Raw genomic sequence first — 19,568 nt, 5'->3', positions numbered from 1 at the left:
TGGTTATAGGCAGAAACTGAAGGAGGGTAGATAAATTTTTACCCTCCAATGTGGACAAATTTATTTTCTTTTGAAAAGCCAAGCTAGTAGTGAAAGCATATGTGAAAAAATGTTCGTTGCATGAAGCGTGCCAACACTTCAAGTAGCTAAAAGTTTGACGTCATTTTTGTAGGCAATTAGCATTCATTCATCCCATCGAAACTACTCACACTTCTTTTGCTCTGTCCTACACATTGGTAGAATTTGCACATTCTTCTCACATCCTAGGCTCTATTAGCTCCTTCGGCTCCTTGCATATATTCTATCATGCATCCCAAGCTCTATCATCTCCTTCGGTTCCATCCAATTCTCTCATCCTAGACTCTATTCCCATGGGTGTACTCAGAAATATGTAGATATGCAAAATGTGTACAAATGGAGGGGTTTTAAAAGGTATATTTATAGAAATGTAATTACAAATGTGGAATTTTAATTGAATTTTAGCGGAAAATATGTAAGTCTGTATTAAAAAAAGGGTCTTTTTGTCCATGCAAAATTTACAGATAAGGGGTTTTTTAAATACCCCTTCAGCACATGTCATATCTAGGCTTCTTAAGAATGCACACCTCGAGGCTCTATCATCTCTTTCAGTCTAAAAGGTATTGGATTGTTTTCACCACTGACACCCAATACTCGCAAGAAAGAACTCCCTCATGGAGCCAAAAATTTCTTTTGGCAAAACTATTTTACATATTGTCTCATTCTCCTCACCTCACTTAATTTTTGTATATGTGGGTTTGCCAAAAAAGGACACGCTTAGTGAGGAGTATGGAATGAGCATGTTGGGACTTAATCCCAAGGAATTGAGATGGAGGTCAAGTGACATCATTATGCAAGATGTCTTCACTTGTCCTACACCAATTCTAGTCCATAAGAAATTAGTGGAGTCCTATCATGTCTGAGTGTTTGGAGACATTACGCTCTTTATCAGGAGGGGCCACCTAATTATGAAATTGACTAGAATTTTGCAAATCCTTTGCCTTGGAGCATTACAACTTAGTACAAAGGGCTATCAACAAGTTGCCCTACACGATTCCATGGGCTCCGTTTGGGAAGAGAGAAATGGAGCACAAGATTGGAGGACATCTGGCAACAATTATAACAGTTGGAAAAACAATATGAAATATTTAGATGGAGTTTTGTCTTCACCATGCAATGCCAAAATTCAAGTTGTATCAACATAGGTGTGAGGACTTTGAATGTAAGCCTTAGTATCATTAAGAGCATGTACATGGCATCAACAAATTGAATAGTACCGTTGAGATGAACTAGGGCTTCGCAAGGTTGTTGATGAGGCCCGTCAAGTACTCGAGGATGATTCTCAAACTTTTATAGGGGGAAGGGAAAGTGATCAAACATCAGCTAGCCTGAAGGCAGCTACAAAGGCCAGCAATGATTTCTACAGGTGCTGCAAAGATTGTAATCACAAGATGACATTGCGGAATTGCAGAGGAAGGTTGATGATCCAAAGCTATATCACTTACATGATGTTTTCTTGCATGAATTTGTGTGTTGTTTGATAGAAAATGTGTGCTATTCTATGCTAATGTTTGGTATATAGCATATTATTAGTGCTATTGATCTATAATATTCAATGTTGGTCTATGGTATCTTGTGGTATATTCAAAAAATAACATTTGTTTTATACATATGATTATGCTATATGGATTAACACTTGGTCTATGCATTGGATTAATAGCTTAGAAATAACACAAAAACAATGTTTAGTGTATAACTTAGAATAATGCTTGGTCTATAACATTTGATAGTGTGCACCATAGATTCCCAAGGGGGGCATTAGTTGAAAGCCCCATATTTTACTCATGTTCAAAGGTTATTATTAAAACCCACATAAATCATACACCTTTAAAATGACTCCTTTTCCTATAAAAGCTTGTGTTTTTCTCAATACCCCAATTAAAATACGTCGGCATCTATAGGTATATTTTAGCTATTTAAAAAGCCCTTCTATTGAACCCATGTGCTAATGAGTGACCAACTTGAGCATAGATTCTTCTATATAGCTCATAACCTTTTTTTGGTTTTGCAAAGAAAGGAACCTTCTATTAATGCTTGAAAAACATTTCATACAAAATAGCAGCCCCGAAGGTGTTGAGTATAGAAAAATCGTTAAAGGATGAAAGGGAAAACAAGAAGAAGAAAGAAAACCAGCTTGTTCCAAAGAAACCCGGCTCAATGCTTTGGGGATCTCTGGTATAACGCTTAATAGCGAGGTGGGGGGACTATACAACCAACGATTCCCTCGTAGAGTGAATGTGTAAGAAACTCCTGCAGGCCAATCCTTAGAAACGTGCATGGATTCCCTCGTGGAGTGAATGTGTAAGAAACTCTTGCAGGCCAATCCTTAGAAACGTGCGTGCCTTGTTGCAACAATCGGCCTAGAGCTCGAGGTCTCGCGTTCCCAGGTGGAGCGTAGGGTGTACATGATATCCTACTAGATGGCGACCAAGGTAGCCGAGGGTGGAACCGGATGCTCACCCATCACCAGACTACAACGAGCAACCCAAATGTTCCACGCCATGACATTATCTCTACTACCTCCCACTTCGGAGGGGAATGAGGCTTTGAGCTAGCAAGAAGAACCGTCTCATGGAGCTCTATCCTCTGAATGTTCTGACCTTGTATCCGGTAAGCTAGAGAGACCTTATCAATTGGAATGTGTGTCCTCCCTCAGTTAACCAGGACACCATCCCCAAGGTGCAGTCTCTTTGAAGGCTCTACATGTGGCTTAAAATCCTAAGGGCTCCCATCCAAATCCTCACTACGCTACGATAGCTCCAAAGCCAACGGGGGATCATCTCCAAAACTCTAGCAGTGACACTGCCCCTCCACTCGCATCTACTCCAACCAAGGGCCTATGGGTAAGCCTTCGTGGGCAGCTAGCCGAACTGTGTGTCATGGTGGATGATGAAGTTAGTGATATGAGGCTGCAACTGCAAACTCAAGACCTTAGTGAGGATCTTGTATGCGGTGTCAAGCAGGGTGACAGGTTTCCACTGCCGAATGTCTGACCTATCTCTGCCTTTCAGGATCAAACAAATCCACCCCTTGCTTAGGGGATGAGGAAGGGATCTTTTGTCGAAGATCTCCTGGCAAGCTAAGCGGAAAGGAGTGGAAATGATCTCCCAAAAGTTTCAAAAGAAGGCCGACGTCAAGCCATCTTTGCCAGGACACTTCTAGACTGAGAGGGCCTTGAGGGCTTCCCAAAGCTCCTCATTTGTGAAAGGCTTCTCCAAACTCTTACAAATAAGTAACTCACGGGCCACAAGGCAAGCTAGAGTCACCCTCTCTAACTGAAAGACCTGGCTGCAGAAAACCGTGGTCAGCTCTAGAATCTCTTGTGGATTGGTGTGCATAATGCCCTGCGGATCCCTTAATCGCTATAACTACGTGCTTGCCGATCGAGGTCCAGGGGTCTAAAAGAACTACTTCGTCGTCCTATCCCCCTGGTGTACCCAACGAGCCCGATAGGAGTGGTAGGAAGGCTTAGCCCACCAAACCTCCCTATCCTGGAGCTCAAGGCACACACTCTCATATCTGTCACTAAGCCACTACGATCCTGGGTCGTCTTCCTTGATCTTGCCTATGGAGGCGAGGTCTCGTGGCAGTGCATGCTCACGCTCTTGAAGAGCCCTCCTCCGTCTAAGGCCATGAGACTGCTCAGTGCTCCTTTGAATCACATATGCCACCCACAAATCCTAGACCTCGCAAGGTGCTGACTCTAACTGCTACTAAATCTCTTCCACAACCTTCTTAATCTTCTCATCCTGCAAGAGGTCCTCTGGAATGCGGACCCCCTTTTGGGGAAGACCCTGGCAGGGATGCTCCAGGTAGAGTACTTCTAGAGATGGTGTGGCATCGTGGTGCCTACTAGAATCCCTATAGAGCTACCTCTGTGGAGTGCTCAGTCCCTAACATAGAAGCGATCTAGCCTCTCAAGAAATCCATCATGTCTACTCTGGCTAGATAAGAGGCTGCCAGGTATCTTGCTGTGCCCCCCCTGATCATGGAGATGAACTGTTCCCATGTGCTCTACTCTGCTATTGGCATCTCATAGAAGGAGGCACCGGGTTGTTGAAGCTTTCTCCAATGATCCAGGAGTCAATGTCTGTAAGACACTCTGTCAGCCCCCTAGGTCAGACGGTGCTGCCTACACGCTGGGGCCATACACATTCAGGACCCCAATCTTGGACTCTCCCATCTTGACTCCCATCCAAATTGCCCGAAGCTCACCATGATCATAGACCTCTAGGGACACCGCCTATGAGACTGAGATGTAGACCCCTCTGCTTTCTCCTATGATAGGGGACCACACATTCGGGCCTCTCCCCGAAAGAAGGCAGTGTCACGCTATATCAAAAGGAAGTCCACTGCTCGTCGTGCCACTACCCTCTACAACTCTCGCCAAAGGATCAGATGTTGCGGTTGGCTATGAGCACGGTCATGGACCTGTGTAGGTTCCAACTCACTATGGTCTAGCTCATGAGGACGAGGAAGAAGAAAGCAAGGCTCTCTTGTGACTGGGTGCTTGTCCCAAAAAAAATGCCTTTTGTGACTTTGAAGGGGGTTTGGAGGGCGAATAGTCTGTGTTCGTATGTTGACGTACTAGGGTGGACACCGGCTCTATGCCAAGCTTCCGTGCCCATTTCATCTTGAAGGAGACTTCCACTCTGAACAAATTAGCACACTTTTGGAATGGCTAGTAGTATGTTTGATCAATCTTTGCCTCCGGCGACAATCTGATAACCCCTATTGCCAAACCATACATCGGCTTCTCGTGCATGAAGCTCAACTGAAAATCCACTTCAGCACCATGGGCATGCCAAAGTTTTAGTCCCTGTGGCCCCATCCATTCATCCATCATGCATGAAATCTGATCCCCCAACATAGCATCAAATACCATTGGGGACCACTTCTCCAACCCTGTGGAGGTGAGCTGGAATCTTCAAACTGGGTGCGTATAGGAGCCCACTATACTTATCGAACCCCCTTTCTGGGGCTGCAATATCATAAGTGTCACCTCTAGAGGCAGAGGCTAAGAGTCAAAAATCTATAGGTAGTTCCATGGTCCCAATCTCCAAAAGTCTTGTGGTAGAGGGAGCCTAGGCTAGAGTTTAGGAGCTGCTAATTGGGAGAATGAACCACTTCCCTCTAGATCCCTCCCTGAATGGATGGAGGAGGCAAGATGCTGAGATGAGGAAACGGAAGGGGACGTTGTCTTACCCTTGCCTAATGGCACGGTAGTTGAGGTAGGTTCAAGGGCGGGGGGAGGCTGAAGAAGATGCTACGGAGGGAGAGGGGTGGGTGGGAGGGGGGGAGGCTGAAGAAGCTGCTATGGAGGGGAGGGGCAAAGGGAGGGAGGGGGGGAGGCGGAGGGAGGGGGGTGGGTGATGAGGATGACCATAGTAGGAGGGGTGAGGCAGGGAGGAGAAGAGCTCAGGAGGAGGGGGAGGGAGTGGGGAGGGCGAGGGATTTGGAGGGGAGGGGGGCGGGGAGGAATAGGGGCGATCATAGGTCCACCCTGGTGATCAAATGCACCGGGGCTCTAGATGCCCTCCTCCTCAACCCATGTCGAGCTAACCTCTACATCTTCCACCATCGCAATGTCAAGAACTCTTGAGGCTCACTGTTGATGCATGGGTGACTGTGGTAGTTGGACCTCCACTACGAGAGGATCACCTAGTTGGACAGTGGCCCATACCACGCGGGGGGGGTGGTGGGTGGGGGGGTCCAACCAAGGGCTTCTGTAGCTACTCCTTTGCAGGTGCCTCTTACACTTCTCTCTCTCTCTCTCTCTCTCTCTCTCTCTCTGTCTCTCTCTCTCTCCACCTAGCCCATTGCCTGCGGTACTTTTGAGTCAGTTTTCTAGGTTTCTTTTTCTTTTTTACCTAGGTCCACTACCTCTGAAGGTGTCACCCAGGGGTTTGATACTCCTACTGCTCTTGTTTGAGGGGGGGGTTGGGCCATGGCCTACTGACTCTTCCTGCCATGCGAGGATGGGGGGGAGGAGCCTTGCCTTTGACTAAATTATCCATCTACTTGCAACAAATACACTAGGGTTGGTAACCCAAACCTCTCCACTCTGATGAAATGTACCCCCCTCAAGGGTTTCGAGAGGAGGATCAATTCTAGGACCTTAACCACCAGTCTGATCCTGGGGACCCCGTTGTCTGCTACCACTGATGCTACAGAATCTGGAAGGGACTTCACCATCGTGCAAACACTCTACCAATGGGGGGGAGGATGGCTCTATATTCCTTTAAGAGCCTCGAGAATCGAGGAACATGCTGTGTCATGTTCATGTCCTCCACTGTAAAGCCATGGCACCAAGGGAAGAGGTACACCAAATGCGGGCTAAGGAGGATGGGAGTCTCCTCCACAAGTGTCAAGGCAGTAGAGGGGGAGCTTGTTGGAATATGAAACCAAAGTGAGTCAAAAAATGAGTGTACTAGGTGTCTAGGGGGTGTTTTATAGTCTAGTGAGTCCTAGACATGCCACGTGTCATATTGGGAGATATCCCATAAACTTTCTAGAGTATAGTGTCACACTATATAGTGTTGTACTTAGCTTGAGTAAAAAAAAGTCAGTCAACATCAAGCTTTCTATCATGTGAGTATTTTGGTTATCATTGCCTAGCACTCATTCTTTCCACTATGCTTTCAATATTTCCATTCCGTTCCTAGTTATCTTGGCATTCTCCTACTACCATGTCTCTTCATATGGTATTAGAGCCACCTCCAAGAGGTTGAGGTAAGAGAGTAGCCATGAAGTTACCTTCCCTCTTCCTCATGGGAAGGTCCTCTTCTTCCTTTGCCTCTCCACCTTGAGCTCCTCTCCTCCTACCCAAGCCTCACCACCGGCATTGGAGCTTCCCCAACATGGATACTTGAAGCATGAAGAAAATGAAGATGCGGAGCTGCTATAGTTTGCTATTGTACTTGCGTGAAAATTTTTGCCATTTGATGAAGGAAAACCCACATTCTCTCTCCTCATCTGCCCGAGATTTATTGCTCTAGCTCAGCTCAACTTCCGCCCCTCTGCTGAAGTATATTTCGCCTGCAATTCCCACCTATTCCTTGCTGAAATTTGCACCAAACTGAGCTCCTCCTGCCTGCCATAAATCTTTGCGTACTTCGTCTTCCTACAACCCTACAAATAACCGCCATTTTTACTGCAATTTCCACCTCATGCAGCTCAACATCTCCGTCATCTCTGCTCCAACATTAAGCCCGCCATTCAGCAAGCCACAGCTCACCCGTCCTAGCTCTATCTCCTCGCCATTCGAGCTGTCCACATTTCTGCCTCAGTTTCGCTAGTAAAAGCTCCTGCCATATGTTACAGTAGCTTGAATTCTATCCTTCACTCCTCTTCAGCAACCTGGTCACGATTGAGTAGCCCGACATTGCACTCTTTTAGTCAGCTCCTGATTATTGAGCTACTGTCCAATATTCATGTGAAGCTACCCTTACCCTTGGTCACTCTCTTCTACTTCGACACTGGTGCATTACCTCGAGCTTGATGTAGACCACTCTCCATCAAAAAGTGATCTCTTCGACCTTGCTTCTCCGATTGGCACCAGAGGTACTACACATTGATTGACTCCCGATTGCTCATGGTACTTGAGGCCTCTACATCCACTTTTGGGTGACTTTCAGTCCGACATGTTGAGAGTCATGTAGTGATTGCTCCACGAGTTGTTGCCATGGACTTCATTGACACTTTCTTTAGGGGGCATTCTTCCCAGAATTCACCCATATATTAGGAAGAATGTGCACACACATGTGCAACAACTTTGCGGAGGACATCTCTTATACAAAGAGATTTCTAAAAAAATCTATTCTATGGCTTAATGTACTTGGGTTCTCTGCCCTGGGTAGCCCCCAAAAATTGATGTATTGAATTTTGGTTTTCATTGAGTCTAAAGGTCCTCTGCCTTGGATATTCCTCCTAAAAATGATGTATTGAGTTTTCTCTTTTTTGGTGTGTGTCTTCCTAACATGTCCTATTATGAAGCCAAGGGGGGAATGTATTGTGGGAGCCATATGTATTGCTTATCATTGCCTTGCACTTGTTCTTTCCATTATGATTTCCATATTTCCATTCCATTCCTAGTTAGCTTGGCATTCTCCTACTACCATGTCTCTTCAGAGCTCTCAGCTGGATGAGAAAGATGCCTCTTTCGTAGATGGTGATCTCCTAAATGTAGTCGCCCTCTAGTGCCAAGCTCGCCTAGATCTACTCCCTCCTTATGGGTGTGAGGCCCACAATTCTACCCATGACGGCCTTATCCTAGAGGGGCTGAACTACATGGTGCCCATTGCTTGTCGGTTGGAGAAATAATAACCTTAATGGTTGTGGGATTCGAGGGTGCTTCCATAGAGCCTCTTTGGCTAGACCAAGGTCACCATCAATTCTTTTTCTCTAAAACAAGGCACAAAACTCACCGCTACTGCTGGGAAGGAAGGAAAAAGAAAGGGGAAAACCAGCCCTAAGGGGTCTGAGAAACTAAAAAAAAGAAAAAGGGGGCTAGATTGTAGCTGCTCCTAGGGCTCACAAGGTCTCGTACATGCCCAATGTTGGCCTAGGAGTAGCTCAGTGGGTTGCTTTCCAAGAAATATCGCTTGGAAGAGGAAATTATTCACCATACACGGCCTCCCCCATGGGTAGCACCAAAGGCTTCCCACAAAGCTAGGGGAACTCACAACCTATGCATAGCACCACCAGTAGCAAAGGGAGGAGGGGTGGATGGGTGAAGAAGAGTGGGAGGGGAAGAGAAAGGCGAAAAGGGGGAGAGGCAGAGAAGGGTTAAAAGAAGGGCACAGGGGAGGGAAGAGAGGCGGACAGGAGGTGAGAAGGTAGTGGGAGAAGGCAGAAGAGGCGGAGGGGAGGTGGAATGGAGGCAGGGTGGAGGCATAGGAGAGGGAGGCAGGATGAGGTAGAGGGGTGGTGAGTTGGAGGTGTGATGAAGGCGGGAGCAGAGGTGGGGGTAGAAGTGGGCAGGGAGGAGGTAGAGAAGAGGATGAGAGGAGGCAAGATGGGGTGGAAGCAAGAAGGAGGACAGAGGCAAAGAGTGGTAGGGAGGTTGGGCGGGAGAGGCGAGGATGAGGAACAGCAGGAGCAGCTGGCTGAGTAGTTATAGCTCATAACCTATGCTATATAGCATAGGTAGACACATGTAGCAAAGATTATATGCTTTATAGCACTTGATTTGCGTCGTGTGGCATTCTTATGTGCTCCATATAACACATTGACTATGCTACTACACATAATCCTTCCTACATGTGTTTACCTATGCTATATAACCGCAATAATGTGCTATATAGCATAGGTTATGTAGCATAGGCTTTGTGCTATATAGCATATGCTATGTAGCATGACCTATATAGCACAAAGCCTATCCTAAAGCATAGTTAGACACATAACCTATAATTAATACCACATGATGTTTATTTGTGATATTGTGTGCTAATAGGTACCCTAAATTTGGAAAAATCGCTATTAATTAATTAGTCGTAGGTGGCGGGGGGAGAATGGGATTGTTTTGACAAAAATTAATGAGTTAACATAAGGTCAAATTGAAGAAGTTGAGGAGCTTACAGTTCGCAGATTTAAGAATGGCCGATTTGAGAAGCTTCTAGTTTGCGCGTTGTGAGAGTATATGAGGGGGAATGGGGGCGATAACTCAGAGAGGGGGAGAGAGGGGGAGGGAGAGGGGGAGATGGAGCTAGAGAGGGGGTGATGGAGCTAGAGAGGGGGAGGGAGAGGGAGAAGAACGGAGAGGGAGGGGGGGGAGAGGGAGAGGGGAGGGCTGAATGGAAGGAGAGGTGGGAGATGGAGAGGGGAGGGCTGACTGGAGGGGAGGTGTGAACAGAGGGAGAGGGAGAGCGGAGGAATGAGCAGAGAGGGAGGGAGAAGAGGGAGAGGGAGAGGGAGAGTGGAGGGTTTACCGACGAGGGAGAGGGAGAGGGGAGGGTAGAGGGAAGCATAGATTAATTAATGGGTTCAATACACCTTAGGTAAATCAGATCGAGGTGGAGATGAAGGCAATTTAATTAATAGATGTTGGAGGAGAAGTGATGTTTATTTGTGATATTCTGTGCTAATTTGTGCTATGCATTAAAAATAAGTTGTAGATAATTTGTGCATTATATGCTAAAAATCAATAATGTGCCATAAAGCATAGGTTATTTGCTACATATCTATGTAATGTGCTATATTGGCCAATATGTACCACATAGCATAGATTATGTATGTGCTATATAGCACAAATTATATTAACACATTATCTTTGCTACATGGTTCCTTATCCATATATAGCATAGTTCAATGTATAACTTATGATTAATAGCACATAATCTTTGGTGTATAGCACACTATTTGTGCTATTCTATGCTGGTCTAGGCTATATACAAAAAAAAACTCATGGGATATTCTATGGTATTATTTTCTATTTGATGCTATAAAACGTGGACAATGTGCTATGTAGCATAGGTTATGTTCTTTAAAGCTTACACAATGTGCTATAGAGGGCAATCTATGCCACATAATACATAATATGTGCTATGTAAAACAAACTATGCTATATAGCACATTATCTATGCTATAGCATAGTTAGACCATATAGCACAATATTTATATCCATACAACACATTATCTATAATACTTTGTGCTATTATACATGCCATATAGCACAATCTCTATGCTATGCTATATTACATTTAGTTTTCAAAACTGATATTGTGTATATATGTGCATGTTTCACTACTGCAAGCAGAGAGGATGACCGAGCTAGCACAATTCCATTATAATTCTTGTTTGTAGTGAATTCTAGTGCTGAGTTAAGGCATCCTATTCATACATTCTAGTTTTTATGTGGGTGCTAAATGCTCAAAGGATGTTTGCTATAGCCATTGTTCAACATGTGACTTTCCATTTATGAGGTAGTCAATACTCTAAGTAGTGAAAACGAGTGAGGCACAATAAGTGAGCGATGAAAATCAAGCAAGAACAATCGAAATTTGTGTTACAATTTTATATAATTCAATACATGCATCCATTAAGTAATGATTGTGAAGCATAATCAATAAAGCACTAGAATTTCCATTCCAAGGACGAGTTCAAAGCACATGAATGTCAACTCTAAGGACAAAGTGACCAAAGTCTAAGTTGAAAAGTTGAAGTAACACATTAATTGATACCCCAACAACAAATTCAAGGTCTTGTCAAACTCTCTAAACAAAGATGGAATAAACGAATGTATCTTTTCTTTGGACCTTTCATCATATTTATCTCTTTCAACCACTATTATTACAATAATGTAACCAAATCGCACAATATTACCAATTAGATTTCATGACTATGTTAAAATTAAATATCCAAACAAAGATGCTATGTTCCTCACCATGTTCTTGCATAGTTGTCTCCTCCATAGCTTTGTCAAAATTAGGTAGAATCACATCAACAACTAGACAAGTAAATCAAACCAACAACTAGACAACTAGACAAGTAAATCAAACCAATCAAATAATCAAGGCCAGAATTTTTACAAAAGCTAAATGAATCATATTATCCAAAGGCATTCCCTTGCTTTATCTTTTGTTGAAACATCTATTGATGGAGGCCTTCAAGTTGCAGTCTCTACAATTCTCCTTATCCTTACTTTTCTTATTTGAAGAAAATCTCATTATCGGTGTATTTGTATCACTCCAATAGACCTCAGAGGACTTTATTGATTTGGGCATTAGCCTCATGGCAAACTCATCAAATTGGTTAAGAGAGGGCTTTGTCATGTAGAGGTACCTCTCTCTCTTGTCAATGCTTGTCCTTAAATGAAATCACTCCACCAAGGTCAGTGGGCAATATTCCATTGAGACAATGCATGGAATACTTTCAAGATACATACACATGGTTGGGTGCCCCATCTCCAACCAATCTTTGCACTACCTAGGCACATAATTAATTTTTTCTCTTGCACCAAGCAAGAGAGATATCTTAAAGACATACAATTTTAATGTTGATTCATTTCACACAAAAAATAAATGCAATACAGAAAGAATTTTATATAGCATTACTAAAAACCAGATGTTGAACTACTTGGTCAAGCTCTATTGCCTTCCTTTGCACTCCTCAATCTCCTCTTCTTTTTCTCTTAGCTCTGTCTACTTGTCCTAGATCTCTACAAGGTAAACATGTTTTCACTCTCCCCTCTATGTCTTGTTGAAATGTAAAATCTTTTGGCAACTCAAGTGGATGGCTCATTGTACAAAGTGCATGCAAATCCTTCAAACCCATCAATGCATGTGTCTCTACTTTCTTAAGGAAGACCTCTATTATTACTCACCTATATAGCAAACAGCCAAGTTAGTATTTAGTCACCATGAGGGCTCCACATAGAACACTTCATTAGAATACAAAAGCTAGGCATATCATACATACCCTCTAGACTAATTATCTCCTAACGCATGAAATATGTCTCTATAATTCTCTTTTTTGAATCAAGAAGTGAAACGTTTAACATGAGTCTGTGCTTACTTCTCATCTCTACATTAGCAAGAAACTTGAGCTTTGATAAGGTAACAATAGAATCATGACTTGCATTAAAGAACAATGAAAAGACTCTTGTTTTTCAGACATCACAATTTCTTGGATCAAGAATATTGAGCACCTAATTTTGTTCAAAAAAAACATCAAGATATGATAATTGCATGATACCTCTCTCTCTTGTCAAGGCTTGTCCTTCAATGAAATCACTCCACTAAGGTTAGTGGGCAATATTCCATTGAGATAGTGCATAGATTACTTTCAAGATACTTACACGTGGTTGGGTGCCCTATCTCCAACCAACCTTTGCACTACCTAGGCACATAATTAATTTTTTCTCTTGCACCAAGCAAGAGAGATACCTTAAAGACATACAGTTTTAATGTTGATTCATTTCACACAAAAAATAACTACAACAGAGAAAGAATTTTATATTGCATTACTAAAAACTAGATGTTGAGCTACTTAGTCAAGCTATGTTGTCTTCCTTTGCACTCCTCAATCTTCTCTTCTTGTTCTCTTAGCTTTGTCTAATTGTCCTAAATCTCAACAAGGTAAACATGTTTTCACTCTCCCCTCTATGTCTTGTTGAAATGTAAAATCTTTTGGCAACTCAAGTGGATGGCTCATTGTACAAAGTGCATGCAAATCCTTCAAACCCATCAATGCATGGGTCTATACTTTTTTAAGGGAGACCTCTATTATTACTCACATTCATAGCAAATAGCCAAGTTAGCATTTAGTCACCATGAGGGCTCCACATGGAACACTTCATTAGAATACAAAAGCTAGGCATATCATAGATACCCTCTATACTAATTATCTCCTAATGCATGAAATATGTCTCTATAATTCTCTTTTTTGAATCAAGAAGTGAAACGTTAAACATGAGTCTCTTCTTACTTCTCATCTCTGCATTAGCATGAAACTTGAGCTTTGATAAGGTAACAATAGAATCGTGACTTGCATCAAAGAACAATGAAAAGACTTTTGTTTTTCACACATCACAATTTCTTGGATCAAGAATATTGAGCACCTAATTTTGTTCAAAAGAAACATCAAGATATAATAATTGCATGGTACCTCTCTCTCTTGTCAAGGCTTGTCCTTCAATGAAATCACTCCACCAAGGTCAGTGGGCAATATTCCATTGAGACAAGGCATAGAATAGTTTCAAGATACATACATGTGGTTGGGTGCCCTATCTCCAACCAACCTTTGCACTACCTAGGCACATAATTAATTTTTTCTCTTGCACCAAGCAAAAGAGATACCTTAAAGACATACAATTTGAATGTTGTTTCATTTCACACAAAAATAAATGCAACAGAGAGAATTTTTTATCGCATTACAAAAAACTAGATGTTGAGCTACTTGGTCAAGCTCTGTTGCCTTCCTTTGCACTCCTCAATCTCCTCTTCTTTTTCTCTTAGCTCTATCTAATTTTCCTAAATCTCAACAAGGTAAACATGTTTTCACTCTCCCCTCTATGTCTTGTTGAAATGTAAAATCTTTTGGCAACTCAAGTGGATGGCTCATTGTACAAAGTGCATGCAAATCCTTCAAACCCATCAATGCATGGGTCTCTAATTTCTTAAGGAAGACCTCTATTATTACTCACCTTCATAGCAAACAACAAAATTAGCATTTAGTCTCCATGAGGGCTCCACATAGAACACTTCATTAGAATACAAAAGCTAGGCATGTCATACATACCCTCTATACTAATTATCTCCTAACGCATGAAATATGTCTCTCTAATTCTCTTTTTTGAATCAAGAAGTGAAATGTTAAACATGAGTCTCTTCTTACTTCTCATCTTTGCATTAGCAAGAAACTTGAGCTTTGACAAGGTAACAATAGAATCGTGACTTGCATCAAAGAACAATGAAAAGACTTTTGTTTTTCAGACATCACAATTTCTTGGATCAAGAATATTGAGCACCTAATTTTGTTCAATAGAAACATCAAGATATGATAATTGCATGGTAGAGAATCAAAAAAAGTTAGGGAATGATATTGACATACGATTTCCATATCATTAGTTTACTTCTTATGATTTCTTGTGCACTTTTTGTGGTGAGATTCTATTTTGGTCTCCTTAGGTAGTTTATATTTCCACATTTTTGATTGCTCACATGAGGTTAGCAGTGTTGTCAACCTAACATAAAGAGACAGAGACACATATAATATGAACATGCTAACATATCGAATGAATAATGTTATACATAACACACTTGAAACACTAAACACGTAAGATACCCTCTACTCAAAGGATATCATTGCTTCTTTGTTAGCCCCAGGTCAAGCTAATAGGCACATGATCACCAAATATCAGCCTTAGTTGGAAGCATTTGAGTTAGTCGAGCACCAATTTTATAGCAGAGGTGTAGTTGATCTCAATGACAGCCAATTAGATGATCGAAGTTGGCTCACCAAGCACACACTCTTTTAGAAGGAGGTTCCTTAGGTATTTTTCTGGTTGTAACAGGCAAAGAAGAGAACAAGAGAGGAGTGTGTTGAGTTCTCTTCCTCTAATCCAAGTTGCTATGATAGGGAGTGTTCATTGCAAGCCGAGGCAGCTTGGTTGAATCAAGATAGTTTGATTCAATGAGTGTTGATAGTGAAGGATCAATTGATTTTCTAATCTATTCAATTATGTTGTATTGACTACACTGTCTAAGTGTTTGTGTTTATAACTCGGTGTTCTCCCATCATCACATGGTCTGATATCTAACCCCGACCTCTGAGTGTTTTATATGTTGGCACCTATTATGCATCCAAGCACACTTCCCTTAGGATTGCCAGAGCAAGCATATTCACCAAGCACGGTGGGTCATAAACCAAGCACTCCTGAGTTAGTCGAGTGAGAGACTTGAAGTTAGTCAGGTGAGCACTCTTGAGTTAGTTGGCCAGAAGTGTTAACATTTTGGCAATCCTATTGGGAAAGGGTCAAGTGAATTTTGAATTGACAAGCTATTTAAATAGGAGATTTAGAGAACCGAGTTGGTAATCTTGGTGTCAGAGTAGAACAAGAAGAGAGTTCATGCTAGCTCGTGACAAAGTGAAACAATTGCTGGGAATTATGGGCTACTAGAGAAAATTTATTCAAGTAACTCCAGACAAAGTGGCATTAGCAGGGTAGCATGCTTGACGGATGGGGTGTAGAATATAGAAAGTACTTGGATTTCTTTTAGACTCCTTTTTGACTTAAGCAATGGTCTAACATATGCTCAGAGAGATGAAGAAGATATGTGGCTAGACATGAAGAGTATCTGAGCTAGAGGCAATGGTTACATCCAACTATGAGAAGTGGACCAATCTCAAAACTAGAGTTCAATGCCCAAAGGAGGCTGGCAAAAGCAACTATCCAACAAAAGTGACAAGCATGAGAAGAGAGACTTGGCTATGCTACCCAAGGGGTGGAATTTGACTATTATATGTAGAGCTAGATGGTCAGAACAATGGTGTTGTGGGCTGAGGCATTCCATGAGATTGGCAGGTGAAAGTTTGTCATGTAAAATGGAACCCGAGCACTCATCTATAGAGAGTTTGGATTTCAAACAGATGGCCATCTCCTAAGTAGAGCAACAAGGTGAACAAGAAGGCAAACTCAGGGAGCGATGAGAACATCTTTGATGATACTCAACCATCATTCCACAATGATTGCGTCGAGAAGGATATGAAGACAAAAGACCGACCATGGCTAATGGACAAAGAATCTATCATTGTAAAGTCAGGCGTGCTTCTGATGGAGAGAGGAATATGAGAAGATCCAAGGTGAATGAGGAGCAGCTAAGGAAGTTCTCTCGAGTTCCTCTCATAACATACATACTACCTAATCGTCCGATGGGTATACGTCAAGCTGCACCCTTGAGGCCTGAAGACAATACCAACCAAGGCAAGAGGAGGTGGGGAGATAGTGAATTGGTTCTTTCGAGCAGTAGACCTACCCACTTGGGTTTTGGAGAAGAAAATTTTAAGTCCAGCTCCAACATCAAGGTAAAGTTTCAAAATTTCAAAGGCACAAATGATGAAGATCCTTATAGTCACTTGCAGAGTTTTTTTCATGTCTGCAACATCAATGGTGCAACAACAGATGAAGAGTATATGGACTATTTTCCATGTACCTTAATAAAAAATGCTCAAAGGTGGTTCAATCAGTTTTCAATTGGGTATTTTCCCGACTGATATGCAATGTCCAAAGATTTCTTGCAAAGGTTATGACAGTTAACTCTTACGTGCTGGGTTTATATATGCCATTGATCTTAGTGACTTGCTATTTCCTATTGTAGTTGTGCCTAAGAAAAATGGCAAACTCTGAGTCTATGTGGACTATAGGTAATTAAATGCCCATACAAGTTCTTGATCCATTCCCCATACCCTTTACTGATGGAATTTTGGATCAAGCTGTAGGACATGAGATGTACTCATTTATGGATGGTTATAGTGGGTATAACCGGATAACAGTGGCTCTAGAGGATCAATCAAAACTACTTTTATTACAGAATGGGTGGCCTATGCAACCAAATTGATGCCTATTGAATTAAGAAATGTCTGTCAACCTTCTAGAAGTTTATGGTTGAAACTTTTGGAGACTAGCTCACCGAGTTCATTGCTATTTATTTAGATGATTTTTTTGTGTATTCTTTGGATATCGATCACCTTGGATACTTGGAGAAAGTGTTTTTGAGATACAGACAAGTAGACGTCTCTCTAAATCTAGTAAAGGGTGTGCTCTATGTCCGAGTTAATATTCTATTCAGCCATGTTATTTCCAAGGATGGAATTAGAACTGAGCTAGGTAAAATTAAAACCATGCAATAGATGCCTGAGCCTCATAACTTAACTCAGTTACATTCTTTCATGGAGTTTATCAATTTATGTTGCACATTCATCAAAGACTTTGCTAGACCTTTGTATGAATTGATAAAGAAGGATGCTAAGTTTGAATGGAATTCCGAGTTGACTATAGTTTTCAATCATTTGAAAAACCAAGCAATGGCTACTCCAATTCTTAGACAACCAAAGTGGGAGGTTATCTTTCATGTACATGTGGATGCTTCTGGTTATGCTTTCGACATTATTCTGGCTCAGCTAGATGGTCGATTGGACTATCTAGTATATTATTCTAGCAAACTTTTGACACCTGTCGAGTCAAATTATAGCACTACCGAGTGAGAAGCTTTGGGAATGGTATTTATTGTGCAAAAACTAAGGCACTATTTACTTGGTAACCACTTTATGCTCTATGTAGATCATCAAGATTCAAGCCTTGCTTTATCTTATCAATAAGACTATCATTCAAGGATGGCTTGTTTATTGGATGCTTTCATTGCAAGATCTCAACTTCAAAATTATTCATAAGCCAGGAAAGAGCCATGTGGGAGCTCACTGTTTGTCCAGGTTACCAGCACCCAAGGAAACATGGGAGTTGATATGGAATCCCTAGATGCTAAATTGTTTGCAATTGATTATTGTGAGACTACATATGCTGAGTTGGTGGATTACTTATCTAAAGGCACATTTCCTGAAATCATGCATCGAGACAGACATAGACAATTTTTTTTAAAGGATTGGAAATACACTGTGATTGGCAAGCAGCTATATCGTCAGTGTATAGATGGGATCCTACGACGTTGGTTTTTGCCACATGAATGAGTTGTCATATTGCAGGAGGCTCAATTGGGTCCTTCAAGAGGACATTTCCAATGGGAGCTAACTACTAGAAAGGTGTTACAAGTACAAATACGGTAGGAAACCTTATTCAAGGATGCTCAGACCAAGTGCATGCAATGTGATGTTATTGGCTAATCAATCTATGCCTTTGCAACCAATCAAACTATGGGAAGCCTTTCAATGCTGGTGTTTGGATTTTGCTGGTCCTTTTAAAGTAGACATATTCACTCAAAATAAATATATCATTGTTTCCATTGATTATGCTACTAAGTGGGCAAAAGTTGAGGCACTTCGAGACAACTCGGCTCGGATTACAACCATGTTCATCTATGAAATTATTATATGCAAGTATGGATTCCCTTTGAGTCTTGTCAGTGGATCAAGGGACACATTTCCTCAATGACGTGATGTGGTTACTTAAAATAGAATTCAACATCATGCATACAGTCTCCACTACTTACTATGATCGTGGTAATGGTGAAGTCGAGTCAACTAATAAGCCATTTAAACTCATCCTCACTAAGATAGTAAAGTCCTCTAAGAGTGAATGGGACACCAAGCTACACTTTGCCTTATGGGCTTATCGTACTGCTTACAAGGTAACTACAAGTCTTACACCCTTTCATATGGCCTTTAGCTTAGAGGTAAAATTTCCCTTGGAATATATTGTTTTGAGTCTTTGCATTGCTATCGAACATCATTTAGGTGAGATAGAGGCAATCAAGGGGCGACTGCATCAAGTAAGCCACCTAAATGAGTTACATCTCCAAGGTACCTTGTCATAGATGGTAATATAGCATAAAAGGAAGGCCTGGCACAATTGACATATTGTGCTTAAGCATTTTAAGAAGGGTATGCTTGTGTTACTCTATACTGCTAAGTTGGGGCCTATCAAAACCAATTTTAAGTTGGGTTGGAATGGACCCTATCGGCTAGTGGAAGTTTTTGACAATGGGACACTTCAACTCACAGATTTAGAAGGTAATATGTTCTTCGAGTTGTACATTGGAAGCAAAGTAATCAAACAACGAGCTCTTCAGACAATGAGCTCTTCAGACAAACAGAACTCGAAAAAAGGTAACTCAATTGACAATGCCTTGGTAAATTTTTTAGAAGGAAACATGCCAACTAGCCATTTAATTATAGTGGAACAAATTCAGGTAACTCAATTGACAATGCCTTGGTAAATTTTTCAGAAGGAAACATGCCAACTAGCCATTTAATTATAGTGGAACAAATTCAAGACATTCTAGCATCAGCTCAGTCATGCCGCATTGCATCCTTGGATC

Source organism: Dipteris shenzhenensis, chromosome 10, assembly GCF_047967505.1.
Source record: "Dipteris shenzhenensis isolate YYH24624 ecotype China chromosome 10, Dip_SZ_1.0, whole genome shotgun sequence".
Classification (NCBI taxonomy): Eukaryota; Viridiplantae; Streptophyta; class Polypodiopsida; order Gleicheniales; family Dipteridaceae; genus Dipteris; species Dipteris shenzhenensis.
The sequence above is the reverse complement of the archived record's forward strand: the minus strand, read 5'-3'. Positions refer to the sequence as shown.